General features: G+C 37.7%; 1 protein-coding gene across 6 annotated transcripts in view; it reads left to right on the top strand.

The window, feature by feature from the left end:
- The window catches only part of LOC135217915 (collagen alpha-1(I) chain-like), a 494,010-nt gene that overhangs the window by 423,436 nt on the left and 55,086 nt on the right, over positions 1 to 15,488 (top strand). The gene's annotated exons all lie outside the window — the stretch shown is intronic.

Below are 15,488 nucleotides of genomic sequence, written 5' to 3'. Positions count from 1 at the left end.
TTCCAGAAAACAGAGAAGATGGAATACAAGATCTACTGAAGGTGGAATTGTAATAGGGAGTCATAGAGGGATTGGATAGCGCTGACAGCGCAGCTTCTCTGCCGACATCTTAGATGTTTTCGCGTTTTGTGATCCCAAGTAGCTTCTGAGGTTGTTAATTACATATATATATATATATATATATATATATATATATATATATATATATATATATATATATATATATATATGGTGACCATGCAATCTTTTTCCACCCTAACCACGAGCCACTGCAGTCGACTAACCACTTTACACCGTCTGGACACTAGGTCAACAGTCTAAAACCTTTTTTCAAGTTAGAGCTCTGAATTCTCGCTGTGAAATCTCATGACTGATACTTATACTTACAGCTGTCGAAGAAAAGCCAGAGTAATAAAATGAGAATGAGTAATGTATTTAAAGAAAAGAAATGACATTTCTAGAAATTAAGATTGAAATAGAAACATTTAGTGCCAACCAGTAGTCATTCATCATCGATGTGGAATTAGTATGAAAATACAAAAAAAGTATACGTTGGTGTTAAGGGGAAGAAAAAATTGAAAAATTAAATTTATTTGTATTTAAAACATGCTGATGGTTAAGACTGGTGAAATAACATATGACCTTGACGATTGACTTGAAATTAGGACAAACAGCTCAAAATAAGATGGTTTTCTCAGAAGACTGCAGGAGTTTTTAGACAATACTAGACAAACTTGAGGCGTATGGATATTAGTTTAGCTAAGAATTAGAACAAATTTAATGAAAACATCAACATTTCCTTTGAAATTAATAGATGAAGGGTCTTATTACGGCTATGAAAAGATTATGAAGGAAGTTAAATTTAGAAATTTGCAGGTGATGCTCCTTTGGAAGCTATTACGTACAAAGTAAAGTAAGTGACAAGAAAGAAATTCTAGATTGATATCTCAGTATCTCTCACGGAGGAACTCTTCTTTTGGGATTAATGTCTGTGTTAAAAAAATCATACTTATTGCATCAACTTTTCCATTAAAACGATGATTGACATTTTTAGTGTAATAACTTGAATAATCTAAAATGGCTGCTTCGTTTAGAATTGCGGACCCAAGCCGTCGATTCAGTTATGACTTTGAAATCGTTCTCTGGAATAAAAGAAAATATAATAATTGACAGAATAAGTAATGTATCAGATGCAGAATATTTTGCAGTTCTCTTTTTCTCACTCACCCTCGTAACTGATTTTATATTTTGCCATTTTATTTTAGACATATTCCGCCCTGCAATGTTCACCTACTTCATTCCCAGATCATGATGCCTCCTTTGGGTTATTTTATGCTCTCATTTTCTAAGGGATTAACGGATGGGGATTTTGTTAGACTTCAGGGGGATTTGAAGGGATTTGGGAGGGATTTTGCAGCGGAGGGACGATGTTATGACATTTTCAGAAAGGTAAAGCCCCAATAGCTCCCAGGTTAATTATTATAGATATTTTTAGTTGCTTCTTTTTCCATTTTTATTATAAGTTTCTTCTTGATAGAATTCCGCTAAGGGTTTTTTTTTTCAATGACGCATGCACGCGCACATGTACATACATACGTATATAATGTGTGTATTTATGTAGCTAGAAATATATGAACATGTATGTTTTAGTGTTCCTCAGAATTGTTCGTTGAATTTCCTTTGTTTTTTTGTTGTTTTCAGCAATGGGCGTCTGTCTTTCAGTTTGCGATGTTTGAATTTTCACGTCCGTTAAGTTTTTATCTCTGTTCTGTTTATTTCCATCATTTTTGTATTACTTCAAAAGAGATACACAGTGAAAGAAGGGTAGTAGATTTTTATGTATGAAATGACTTGAATGGAATCATTTTACGATCCCAGTGAGCCTTGCTTTATCCGAGTACAGCTAGAGAATTTAATGTTTTAGCTGTTATATTGAACTTGTTATTAATGTTTTATGCTGTAAATCTTTTATTATGTTTAATTCGTGGTGAGAGGAAGTGACTTATTATATAGAGATACGCTTGTAAAAAATACGGCAAAAAATGAGGACCTTTTTATGAGCCCGGTTACTCGCTGTACTTTTGAAGAAAATGATTAAGAAAGTTTTCGTGCTCCCAAAACTTAAAATTGGTGTTGGTTTAATTTAGCGGTGTGTGTCGGGGTGGGAGCTCGTCTCTCCTTCACTTCTCTTTTCATTATGTAACGAAATTCTGGAGGAAGTAATTTTGGCAGTTTTTATAAAGTAATAATAATAAAGATAGCGTGATTTCCTACCCCCCAAAAGAGAGCTTTTTATTATTCTTAACTAAAGCTACTTAACGTTTTCTCGTACTTGTGTCTATTATTGATACAATATGATGTGTTTTTTAAATGGTTTGGTATGTTCATTAAAAATGAAAAATGTTCCATATTGGAGACACGAGGCCTACGAATTTAGTCAATCGGACCAAAATCCTATCACAGAGTAATCAAGTCCTGCAAGAAAAATTTCTCCGCTAATTGAATTCCTACAGAAATCATATCGCAGATAAATTATTGTGAAGTCCACCACAATCCTTTGGTGAAACAATATTCTCATCAAAATCCTGTTGCCGAAAGATGAAGTTCACCAAGTTGCTATTGCAGATGAATATGAGCTTTATGAAAATCCTATTGTAGAGACGTGAAATTCTACTAAGATAATATTGCGGATAAATATGAAGTCCTCCAAGATCGTGTTTCAGGTTAACATAAAGCCCACCATACTACAATCTCAGATAAAACAGAATCCTGAAGTTTTATTTAAATATAGCTAATGAATATGAAGCCCCGTTAGAATATTGCTGATAAGTCTATAAGTTCTCCAAAATCCTGTCACTGATAAATTAAGTCATACAAGTCTGTCGCACAGAAATGAAGTCTTGGTGTTCGTAGGGCAATTTTCTTGCCCCGTTACTTCTTATATTATGAACGTGCTATATATGGTTTGACCATCAAAATAAGCTTACTGATAATGCTGGTTGTGTACTCTTCTTACATCAGTCCCATCTTCTAAATATAAACCTGTGTTTGCAGAATGTTTGAGCAGAGATTTAATCGCGTGAAACTCGTGTAAAAGTATAGTGGCTTTATTTTATTTTTTCTGCAAATGCGCTTTTGATAAACACCTTTCTATCCCTTGTTCAGCTGCACAAGATATAGCTAAAGTGGGAAAGTCTTTCAAGATGTTTGGAGACCTCTCTATTCTCGCGTTCTTCCATGCTTTGGATATTGTTCCCCTGTTTTGTGTTCAGCAGCTACGTTGCATCTTGAATTGTTGGGCAAAAACTAGATTTCTGTTAAATATCTTAGCCCAGATCTTGACATTAATCTCTGGCACCGTCGTTCAGCTAGCTCATTGGGCATGTGGTATAAGATGCTGCATAATTCTGTACATCCTTTGCATTCGGAGCTTCCCAGACTATACCATGGAGCCTGTAGTACAAGATATGCAGTTGATTCTAAAGTGCTGCCTTTTCTTCTTTATGAATTTTAGTACCACTAAGATTTTTAGAATTTGCGGCCAAATTTTGGAGTAATCGTTCTTATGTTACAGTTAAATCGTTAGAATTTCAAAGTATGAAACTTGATTTAATTTTATCCCCTTTTACCGAGCAGGCTGACACAAATCTTAATTCATAGTGTATTTGTAATTTTTATTTTTTATTTTTTATTTTCCTTTGCCATTTATTTTATATGTTTTTGCTTGATTTTGTTGTTATTTGATTATTTCGCTTGGCTTGTAATACATTACAGTTCCTCATGTTGCTACTCGCTTTAAAAAAAGTGTACATGCGTTTATGATCTGGCTGAAGTAATTACTCTGTACAATGTTTGTTTTCAACATTGAGCCATAATCTCACGAGATCTTGTAGTTCACTTATAGCTTGTTTTTAGGTTTCATTCTTGTCTCTTCAGCTGGACTAACAGCCGGACTCTCAGTGGCCTTTCCATTTGAAAAAATGACTCCCGTCGTAAGCGCTTGGCGCTTGATATACTTCCTCTCTGAAGCTTCGGTTTATTTATTTTAACATCGTTGGTCGTGATATTTGTCAGTTCTCTTGTGATACAGAATGAGGAAGAAAAAATAAAATAATTCAGTATCTCTGAACCATATATGCATTTTCTCTTCGGTCACCTCTCAGTAGACAATATATAATTGTATGGTCATTCGGCAAAAATTTTTTTTCTAGTCTATTTAAATATATTTTGGCAGCACTCATGATGTTTCATGTCTTTTTCTGTTACTCGGCAATTTTTCCGGTAAGTCTTGCATACATTGTTGAATGTTTGCTTCTCCTCCGTTTGTATTTTAATTCTTGTCCTTTTTATTGTTGTTAGTTTTATATACCAGTTTACTTCATTTTTGATTCACCGTAGTATGCTTTCATTTTATTCACAGCATTGTATTTTGTAGTATACCAACTTTAGTAGTCACCTCTTCGTATATATCTTGTTTTGTCCTCTTCTCCCCACGTAGCTGTATGACCTGGTCTTTGGCCGCATCGTGTGTCCTACCCTGTGTCTTTCCCTTAGTGACTCTCTCTCTCTCTCTCTCTCTCTCCTCTCTCTCTCTCTCTCTGGCTGTACCTTTTCGTCTTCCTTTTTCCTCCTGCTCCTTCTCCATTCCGCGATCATTTATCTTCCCCTCGCTTTCACCCCCCTTTTTTCAATTCCTTCCCCTCTCACGTCAGTTCCCTTAGCAATTCTTGTTCTGTCCTTATTCCTTTATGCGTCTCGTGATCTATCACCGCCTCCTTTCTTGTGTATGTTTCTTTATTTGCCTCTTGTTTTTTCTATGGTGACTTTTTTTTCAGGAGTGGTATAATCTCGATATCCTTCGTCTATTGTTTATCTGTTTCATTTTTCGTCTGTTTTCATTCGTTGTGATCTTTGAAATTTTGTTATAATTCTCTCTCTCTCTCTCTCTCTCTCTCTCTCTCTCTCTCTCTCTCTCTCTCTCGAAGCTATCGTCTTTAATTCTGTGTGTCTTTGTTCTTTCTTCCCTGTCTCCTCCCCTATTCATCTTTTCCTTCCTTTTTTTTTTTATTCTTCTCCCTTTATCTCTGTTACCTATTTCCACTACTGTTCTCAGCTTTCAGTTCACGATTATGATGCTACATTCATCATTTTTCTGCTCCCTCCCTCTGCTCAACTTATATATTTACTTCGCTTCCTTATTTTCGCAAAATTGAATGTGCATCGAGATCCATATGAAGAGTGCAATTATGATTCTTGTGACTTTTCATAATCAAAATCAACGAGTATATAAGTATAATGTAAAAATATGTTTACGAAATTTGGATGCATTGACGTATTATATATATTCCTTGACTTTTATTCCTTAAACCTTTTATTTTATATTAATTTCTTTTTCAGCACACATTCTTATCGGTTCTCCTTTTCTTTCCTGTTTTTTTTTCCCTCCTCCTTCTCCTCCTCCTTTCCTCATCTTCCGTCTCCTACTCCTCCACCTGGTCGTAGCCACTTGAGAAATAAAGTAGGTAAGTTTGTGGTATTGAGTTGGGAAACTTTAAATGGGTGTTCCATTTCTCTCTCTCTCTCTCTCTCTCTCTCTCTGCATCCTCATGCTGTACCTCTTCCTTAGCGCCGTTTATTGTTCTCAGTCTCTCCCTCCGGTACATAGACTAACAATGACTATAAGAGGAGGCTGTCTCACCCTCCTAATCCTATCAGTTTCATCGTAAAGGGAGGGGGAGGTGGGTAGGAATTTGTGTCTTAGGAACAATTATCCCTAAATAATATTATTTAGACAAATAGCCGAAGTAATGTTATGGTTTCTCAAACGATGGCAAACGTCGGTTCTAATTCTCATGGGAAAATCTTGCTCTCTCCTTCATTGTTTAAATAAGACCATTTTTATCACAGTTATCTTAGTCTTGATATCCTTTGGAAACATATTCTTTAGCGACATACAAGTCACAACCCTTTGGTCTTCCATATTCCAGATATTGTTAAAGAGCAGTCATTTCTTTTATTTTTTTAGACGAAATGCCAAGATTGGGTTGGTGCTGTCATGCAAGGTAGAAAGCTGGAGAGAAGAACTCGCGGTTGTTTGGCCATTTCATTTTCTCACACATAGTCTAGGGTATCCCTTGCTATTTCGCGGTCCACGGTCTTTGTAGTTTGCATGCGATATCATTAGCTTTATCGATAATCCAGAGAATCCCTTCAACTTTTTCAATTCCGGCTCATTTATAATCATCATACCGCACCATCCCATTCTAAGTAAAAAAGAAAAAAACTATTTAGCGTTTTTGATTCTGGCGACCGTAGTTTCAAAATTTTCCTTTTTCAATCTGCAGAATATTTCTTTTCTCTACTTAGCTTCACATTTTTGTAGTTTCCTCGCTCCTTCCATTAAGGTAATCAATTTTCTTTTTTTTTTTTGAAGTCCAGCCTTTTCAGTAGTTCCGTTTTTCTCTTTTTAAATCCCTTATGATGAAACAGTGTCTATGGCTTACTTTCTGCTTCATTTTATTACTTAGTAAAGTCGAATTACTGCATCTCTCTCTAAGAGTTCGTCGACCGTTGTGCTTCACACACACACACACACACACACACACAGAGAGAGAGAGAGAGAGAGAGAGAGAGAGAGAGAGAGAGAGAGAGAATTGCTTATTGCCTCGTCAAAATGCATACCATTGAAACGGGTCAGAACTGGCCAAAAAATAAAGAATGTTCTTTTAATACAAATAAAAGAACAGAAAAGTTTAGATTAATACCACTAATAGTTTGATAAGATATAATATTGTCTTTTAGAAATCTCTAACATCGGCAAACTTTTGCCCCCATTCTTCAAAAAAGGGTTTGGAGAGTTAAAATACAGATTATTAGTAATTCATGCTGATGTCCTTGACTAACAATTGGTATTGGTTAATCCAATGGTATTGTTAATCCAGGGCAGCTTTTCTTCATCTGGAGGTCAACCATAAATGCCAAGGATTTTCTTTTCCATTTAATGGTATACTACATTAATCTCGTTGCTGCGTAGAACCAATTTTTTCCTGTTAGATATCGTCTGCTTGATAATGCCTTTTGAGTAAAGGCAAAAAATCTGACATTCTTTAGTTTTGCTTTGCTTGTAGCCATACACTTCTTAAGTGGTAAAGTCGCCCGTGGAAAGGGGTATATTTATATATAGGTCAACAGATTCATCAAATGCCGAAGAAGACCGAGAATTCGACTTTCAGGGACTTTTAGGATGGGTGTAAACAGTGAGAGGTAACTTTCTGTTGAGAGGCTTTCGAGAGCAGGGCTCAAATTCATATTTCTTAGTCGTACTGAGTCCAATTTGGAAGTAAAGAGCTGCTTGAGTAGATGTGAAAACCATACCAAAATCCATAAAACGGCACATTATATTACTTCTGATTCACCATAGAAGGGTAGACTCCATCATTATGGAGCTGTTGAGTAAATTATGTAACATGGAGATCGTACCTACCTTCCTGGATGGGCAGACCTAGTGAGGCCGATTGTAGGATCACTTTACCGTGTTATTAATTTTCTTTTAAAGATACCATGATACTTGTAGATATGAAGGGGTCAGCTCTTAAATTGTAAAATGTTGCAAAGGACGAAATACATGAAGTCTCAATAAAGTGGACAAGTGGAATTGGCCTTAGAAACAGTAACACAGACAATTTCGTCACTCTCTTCATATGGATCACAGTATATGGATCAACACTAACGGTATCACATCTGACTGAGAAAGATTTGATAATGAGGTTCTCAGTAGTGCTGAATAGGAGTTAGATTTTTCAGTAGAAACATTGGCGTGTGAACGGGTAGGGCAACGAGGAATTGGAAAGAAACCGTTAAGGGTCAGGGAAGAACGCTTACGAGATAGATGTAACACAATAAGCTGTATGCAGCCAATATAGTGGTTCTATAGGGAAATTCAAAAGATTTTATTTATAAAAAACTGCAGCCACAAGAAAGCATTCTCATGATTTTGTCCAACCGGACAGAAGGCCTGATTTTCTGAAAAGCATAATACTGTTTACTTGAAGACCGGGAAAAACCTGCAAGAGGGAAGCCCTCTATGAATTTATAATGTAAGGGAGATCACGCGTTAGACTAAGCTTACATATTCCCTGCTGATAATCAGATAGTCTGTGTGGCTGGCTGCTCGTTTCGATTTTTTTTTAAGACGACAGTAATTGATTTCACATAAGCTATATAAATAGTATAGCTTGACACTTGGATGTTCAGAATTGTTGTTTAGTTGAAGGATGTAAAAAGGGGAACAATGAAGCCCAGGGCTAACAGACTTAATTGAGAAGGAAAAACTACGATAAGGACGATGGGAGTTTTTCTTGAGATGAAACCTCCCCTGGAAAAAAGGATGATGGTCTTGGGACTATAGAGGGAGGGAAGAAGGAAGTTCAGGAATGTCAATTCGTCTCCTATTCTCAAGGAGGAGTGAGAGATATGTATTTCTGGTGATAGAAGTTCACTCTCGACGTGGTTCGGAAGTCACGTAAAGCCGTTGGTCCCGTTGCTGAATAACCACTGGTTCCATGCAACGTAAAAACACCATACAAACAAATCCTATTCTCAAGTTCTGGTGCAGGCGTGTGCATTATTGTATCTACAGTATGCCTTTATCTATAAAGTGATAGTCTGTTACCACTGCCAGAGGCGTCTTTGTGACGTGGCTCGTCTCCCAGACTGGTACTTGCATATCCTTCCTCCTCTGATGATTATATTCAGTGGAACTTTCTGGTATATTAATGGTATCGTTATCAGTTGTCAAAACAATGAAACTGCAATATGGCGTCAGGATTTGATTAAATGTATACAGATTATTTAAGTGTGTGTGTGTATGGTTGGGCCTTTTGTTGTGCTGAGGTGTAACATTTTGCAAATAAAAATACGGGATACCGTTTTAAGCCAAGTTTCCCAAACCGGAATTTTCTTCCTTAGATACTCACGAGACGAGGTTGGTTCCTTTACCTTATATTATTTCAAGTATTTGAATCGCTATTCGTGGTGTCTCATGTCTGCCTATTCAAAGGAAAATTCCAGATGAGCTAGGTGCGATGTACGTAAGTATTTCGTACAGCTTTGTTATCCATTTCTTTTCGTTGTACAGTAAAAAATTCTTCAAATAAGAGAGAGAGAGAGAGAGAGAGAGAGAGAGAGAGAGAGAGAGAGAGAGAGAGGCAAGCGTAACAAAAACGAGTAGTACTTCAAACAAAGCTACATTTCTTGTGGCGGAGGCGTCACTTCTTTTTCCCCACTAACGACGGCTGGCTGTATGATAAATAATTTTTGTTCGGTCTCGGATATAATTCAGGAGGGCAGAAATTTATTAAAAATGGAGATGACATCAGGGCGCTGCTAAAAGGTTTATTGGGGAAGACAGTGTCCAAAACGCCTGCTCTTGCTGCAACCTTTTCACTGCACGGGTTACTCTCGGAAATCTCACCCTTATTAATTTTGAATTAAATGTTGGTTTCCGAATGATGTTGAGGGAGTTAAGTAGGGTATAGAGTGTATTCCACACCGCCTCTGGCTTTAAAGAAGATTATATAACTCCTTCCATTTTAAGCGGGGACCGGAGGCGAAGATTGTGCAAAGGGGATTAGGGAAACCGAAGTCAAGCCTGTTCCATTCGAACACCACGACAGCTTTACTTCGGGACCCGAAGCCTTTGGTACGACAGCCGTTGGTTACCGCCCCGAGAGCCACTCAATTTTCGCCCCTGTGCTGTGCGGGACACAAGGGTGATTTTACCTCCGGCTTCTTATTTGCGTGATGCGGCTTTCAGCCTCACCGGCATATTGATGACGCGTTGATCAACAAATAATTCTGGAGTTGGGATATTTTTTGTAGTGTCTGTGCGATGACTTGGAATGGTGTATGTTCACACACACACACGCACACACAGAATACCAATGTTCCCTTCCTCCCCCCCTGTTTGTGTTATGTATTAGTGTTTGAGCGTTGTTTGTGTTTGTATGGATACGTTCCCTTTTATTTTGTCCAGTTGCTTGTATGCTTTTTGTCATTAGTTGTGCTGTTGCGGGCAAAGTGCGTAATCCATTATGCTTTTTCGGTGGCCGGTGTAATGGCTCAACAACTTGTAGAATTATTGCTTGTAACCTTGATGCAACGCACGCATGCTTATATTAGTGAGCTAATATTGTAAAACGGACACGCGCACGCGCACACTCGAATGAACGCTGCTTTTATTCGCTACGGAAGGTCTGTCGCGTCTTAAAGTGGGCTGTCTTGATCGGAAGATTTGGTCTGTTGCAATTTAGGAAAATGTCTAACCTTTAGTGTTAAGTCTGAGACGTGGTATATCACGAGAATAAAAAAAAATATGGTGCTTTTGATGTCCTTTCGTTTGTGAGAATTTATCCTTCTCTCACAGTGAGCTTGGTTTATCCTAGTTTTCGGATGATTACAACGCAGTGTTTTGACAAAAGAATTCGTGCGTGTTAACGTGTTCCTTGCTGGTGGCTCATTTGGCATCCCGAACGAATTCACTTCCCTTGCCTCCATTTCTCTGATGAATAATTAAGAAGTTTTTAGAACAGACGTCGTCCGGCCAGTTCATTATTTGATGTACATTTCACCTGCGGACGAGTTTGTCTATTTTTCGTAAGAACCGCGATGTAATCGCCATGGCGCAAACGTTATTCGGTGTTAGGATAATTATTGTAGCTTTTTTTCTTTTCTGTTCTCGCACAGCTCACACAGATGCTGGTTTGTAATCACGTATACGCGGTTGTGTAATACAGTAGAGTAGGAGGTGGATTTTAAATAATACGAGCGCAGAGTTACTTGCATATTGTTTAGCATTGTTGTAGATGTTGTCAGGGTGTTTTCTCTTTATATGCCGTATAGTATGTTTGAATGAGTTAGTCCGAATGTATTAAGTGTCACTGAAAATGACTTTTTTATCTTGCATTTCTGTTAATCGGTTGTACTATTGCCGCGCTCGTTTTCTTTGTTATAGGTGTCCCTTACACGGTCGTTGTTCATTTCGTCATTGTAATATCTCTCATCTACATCAGCTCACGAGTTTGTCTTTCATAATTATTTTCGTCACAAATCTAGCCAATGTCTTGAAACATTTATTAACTAGGTAGGTTATCGAAAAGACCATATCGAGCTTCGTACTGTGACCAAACTATCCCTCTCCCCTCCAGTTTCCCCCAAAAGCCGATCTCTCCGTCGAGGATCTTGTGTCAGTAACCTCTCCAGTCGTTGCATTTGGAATAGCTCTCTCCCAATTAACTCGTCAAGGTGACTGCGAAGGTGTAAGCAGCAGCGACGGCAGGTTTTTTTTTTTTTTTTTTTTTTTTTTTTTTTTCCGGAGAGGAACAATTGTCAGGATTTCTTAGTTAACTGTATTTGAGAGAGAATGCTGTATTGATGTATCAATCGCTTGCAAACTTTACTAATCAGATTCAATGTCTCTAGCCTCGTGGCGCCGTGAGAATACAAAAATACTTAAGGAGTGAATTAGATACGTAGTTGCCAGTCGAGTGTTGTGGGTCACAGCTGGCGAGAAGAAGAAGAGACCTTGAGAGAGACGAGAGAAGAAGAGAGAGAGAGAGAGAGAGAGAGAGAGAGAGAGAGAGAGATAATCTTTACTTCTCTGGGGTGAAACTTTTCATAAGGTTCTCTCTGTTTCTCTTAAAGATTCCTGTGATGTGTGTAGGCATAAAAAACAGAAAGTGTAAATATATACCTTATTCCTCAATAACAAGGCTGGTGATCCAGTAAGACAACTAAACTGATAGATAGTGAACGACAACTCGTAAAATCTCCGAAATCCGAAAATAAACCTAAAAGAAAGACAAAGGCGTTAAGGAATAATATATCAGAATTCAATTTGTGTTCACGTAACATTAGGTATATAAAAATGAACACTGGTTGTCAGGAATTAGGTAACAAATCTCACGTCATCTAAAGAAGATACGAGTGACTGTCTGCACGATTCTCGGAGTTATTATAAGAGAGATGTCCCAACAGCGTTCTAGACCTGAATGATAAATTCCTCCGGACTCGGCAAGTTACATTTGTTCGACGAGTAGAGTAAGTAATTGATTAGGAAACAGAAAACTAAAAAATTAGCTTAGCAGCAGAATCTTATATATATGTATGTATGTATGTATATATATATATATATATATATATATATATATATATATATATATTTCATGTTTGAATATATGTATATTGAAAATACAAAGTATGCCACATGTAGTCCTTAAAGACTGACTTTTCAGTAATGTCAAACGTGCTGTCGCATTCCCACTACACGAATCCAGCATTTATGGCTGTCTTGACACCGTGGCAGTATCTTGCTTACTAAAATAGCATGATTTTTATGTGCCTTAATATCATCATTCAGACTTCCATCTCCATTATGCCTAGTTTGAAGGAAAATGTTCATCTCAATTTCTGTCAAGTATTTTTTTTTTTCTTAAAGTCAGCACTTGTCCAAGCCAGAAGGACTTGTGATAAGTCTCATCATATCAAGATCTAGGAAAAAAATAAGGGAAAGTTACCATACAGACACTGGATAGATAACGATACCCATGCACATGGATTTATTTAGGCGATGTGTTTGGTATCTTAGCAAATCACTCAAATGGAATAGATAGTCGTTATCTAGAATCAGTTAGTGAAATCTGTAATTTCTTCACTTCTAGAGGTTTTGATAAAGTCCTTGAGTACAAAAGCTACAAGATGTTCAAGGATGAAAAGGAAAGTGGACCCATCCCCGAACTTTCCTTCTCAACGTCTTTGTCAACTGGTGGGCTTCATGTATCAGCAACTTTCATTTTTCAAGATAAACGGATTAAACTAAATAACATTCAGTGAAAGCTTGAAGTTTTAAATATTAAGTATAACTCAAAGCAACGATTGCATTGTTTAACATCAGTTAAAACCTCAGCCTTTCGTTTCAATATAATTCTTTGTTTGGGGGCAAATACTCTATAAAGTTCAATGTATGTTTTGTCACATTGCATCAAAATCGAGATTGCTCATTTTACGAAATTCCAGATTTACTGTACTTAGTATAGGGCTTTTAGTTTTCTAAGCAAACTTGTTTCAAAGCAAGTCAGTCCTTGAGGGAATAGGAAATGATAGTTGCCATGGCTTCATTCCCAAGCTGTATCATGGTTGAACTCATGGCACAGCACATTGCCAAACTGCCTTTTCTGAGATCTCTTCGCAGGAGGAGAAGCAAAGTTCGGAACGTTGTGGTGTTGGCACCAAAAATAGGCATGTTATGGAGGTTGTGTACCAGGACCAGAAACATTGACTTTCTCTCCCACCAGTTCACAAACCTTTGGGCAACCTTGGTTTTGAAATGGCTTGATAGATTTTTGTGGCCTTTTTTCACAACAGGTTATGGCCAAGAGTCGACTAGAGGTATGGAACAGTTTGATCTGGGTTCTCCCTTTTCCCTCTTGAAGGTGCAAGGTCAAGATGGAAGTGGAGAAACAGGAACTGATGCTCAGAGCCTCTTTATCCTCTTTATCCTATGCAATCAACATTGGGCTTTAGAAAAGACCAGGGCCAAATCGGCGTCTTATCAGTCTACATTCTGTCCTCCGAGCAGGTTTCAGCCCTGAAAGGAGGAGAATGCTAAATTCAGCAATCCACCTTTCCATGCTGCTCTAAGTTGGGCGCGTGTTATGCCATCAGCTAATGTGGGAGCAGCAATGAGTGGTACTTGGGGGAGTCTGTGCCCTTCAGTGTGATTATAGACTTACTTTCAAGTACATAAACCTTCCTATTTTTCACAGAGTTGTATGGTACTACCTGCATAGGATCTGGCATCTTCAGCGCAAGTGTCAAAAACTTGGTTAATACACATAGGTGCAATAAAGAAGTATCCAAAATCCCTCATTGGCTATGAAGTCCTAGCATTCAGAAGCAACATCTCGTGTTGTAGGCATACTGAGGTCAGGTGTACAGTCTTACCAAACCACCTTTCACCTCTTTCTCTCTTAAGGATATTACCTACAAGTCTGGATTCTCTCCGTAGGGCATGTAGTGGTAGCTCAACCATACTTTGTAGTTAAACAAACTCTGTTAGGACAGAACAGCATCTTGCTTAAGATTTACAGTGGTGGAGAACGTTAGGGTGGAAGAAGGGCGGTCAGTATACTTCCCTCCTGTCTTCCACCCAACAGCCCTGGCTGAATCTTCAGTGGTAGTGACAGATACAGGTTATTTATATAATAGAGCTTACAACCTCTGAATTGCTGTTTGGTAGAAGTTGCTCTTTCCATCCCTCTTTTAACAATGGGAGGTGAGTTGGTTGTCCTGGATTCCACGATATTATGATAATGTCCTAGCTGAACTTTCCTACTGACAAAGGAAGCCTAAGTTCAACAGTTTTCTTTTAGTGAGGTTACAGAAAAGCCAAACTGGCCCAGAGTCCTGTAATGCTCAAAATCACTTATGCCAGCATGTACAGGTGAGTCATACTTCCTCTGCTCATATAAGTGACTGAGAAACTGACATTTCTTGGTAGGAGATCAACACCAGTCATGCTCTGCACAAGGCCTCCCACCTAAGGTCTTAGGTTCGAGTCTCAGCAGAGTATAAGCTCTTATCTTATGCATATCATTCCATTTGGACATATTTTGTTCCCAATGTATTATTGCTTTATATTGACCCATTGAAATAAGCTTGTATCGGTCTTGTTAGTCGAATGGTTTTGATTAAACTCACCTCAGCTCATCGTGTGAGTTCGAATCTCATCACTGGAAGTTAAGTTTCTTCATTGTTCTCCATTGCAGATTGAAGGTTCTGAGTGACAAGCATATAAAAAAATTAAAGGAATACAGAAGTTGGTCTTTGACACTGTTACATACATACATACATACATACATACATACATACATACATACATACATACATACATACATACATACATACACATACGTACGTACGTACGTATATATAATGTGTATATATAGCCTAATTTCGTAATTATACACCCATGACTGTGTATACCCACAAAAATTAAGCACCAAATATATACCATGGGAATAACTTATACCAAATGGAATTTATATAAGTGCATCGTCTTTGGGCAGAACTCGAAACTGTGCCTTTTGGGTTTGCCACAGAGGAGACAGGGACTTGTGCTAGATATTCTTTGGGTTAGGTGTTTGTGCTGTGAAAACTTTGCATGGAGTGTATCATATTTAATTCAATATAAATTTACTTGTAGTTCTAGTTACGGTAATATGAGGGGATGTCCTCCCCGCGGTTCTACGTGCATATTGAAGAAATATATGTTTATGTTGCTTTTTTAAAAATAATTGGTTGAATTTTTGTTTTTTGCGGATATCATTATTGCCTTTTATACGAGTTTTGCTATTTTTAAGTCTGGATTTAATTTTTGACAATTTCATGTGGGCGATGTCGATCAAAAAGTATTTACAATATGGATTTTTAAC

The sequence above is a fragment of the Macrobrachium nipponense genome, chromosome 9 (assembly GCF_015104395.2).
Source record: "Macrobrachium nipponense isolate FS-2020 chromosome 9, ASM1510439v2, whole genome shotgun sequence".
Taxonomy (NCBI): Eukaryota; Metazoa; Arthropoda; class Malacostraca; order Decapoda; family Palaemonidae; genus Macrobrachium; species Macrobrachium nipponense.
The sequence above is the reverse complement of the archived record's forward strand: the minus strand, read 5'-3'. Positions and strand labels throughout refer to the sequence as shown.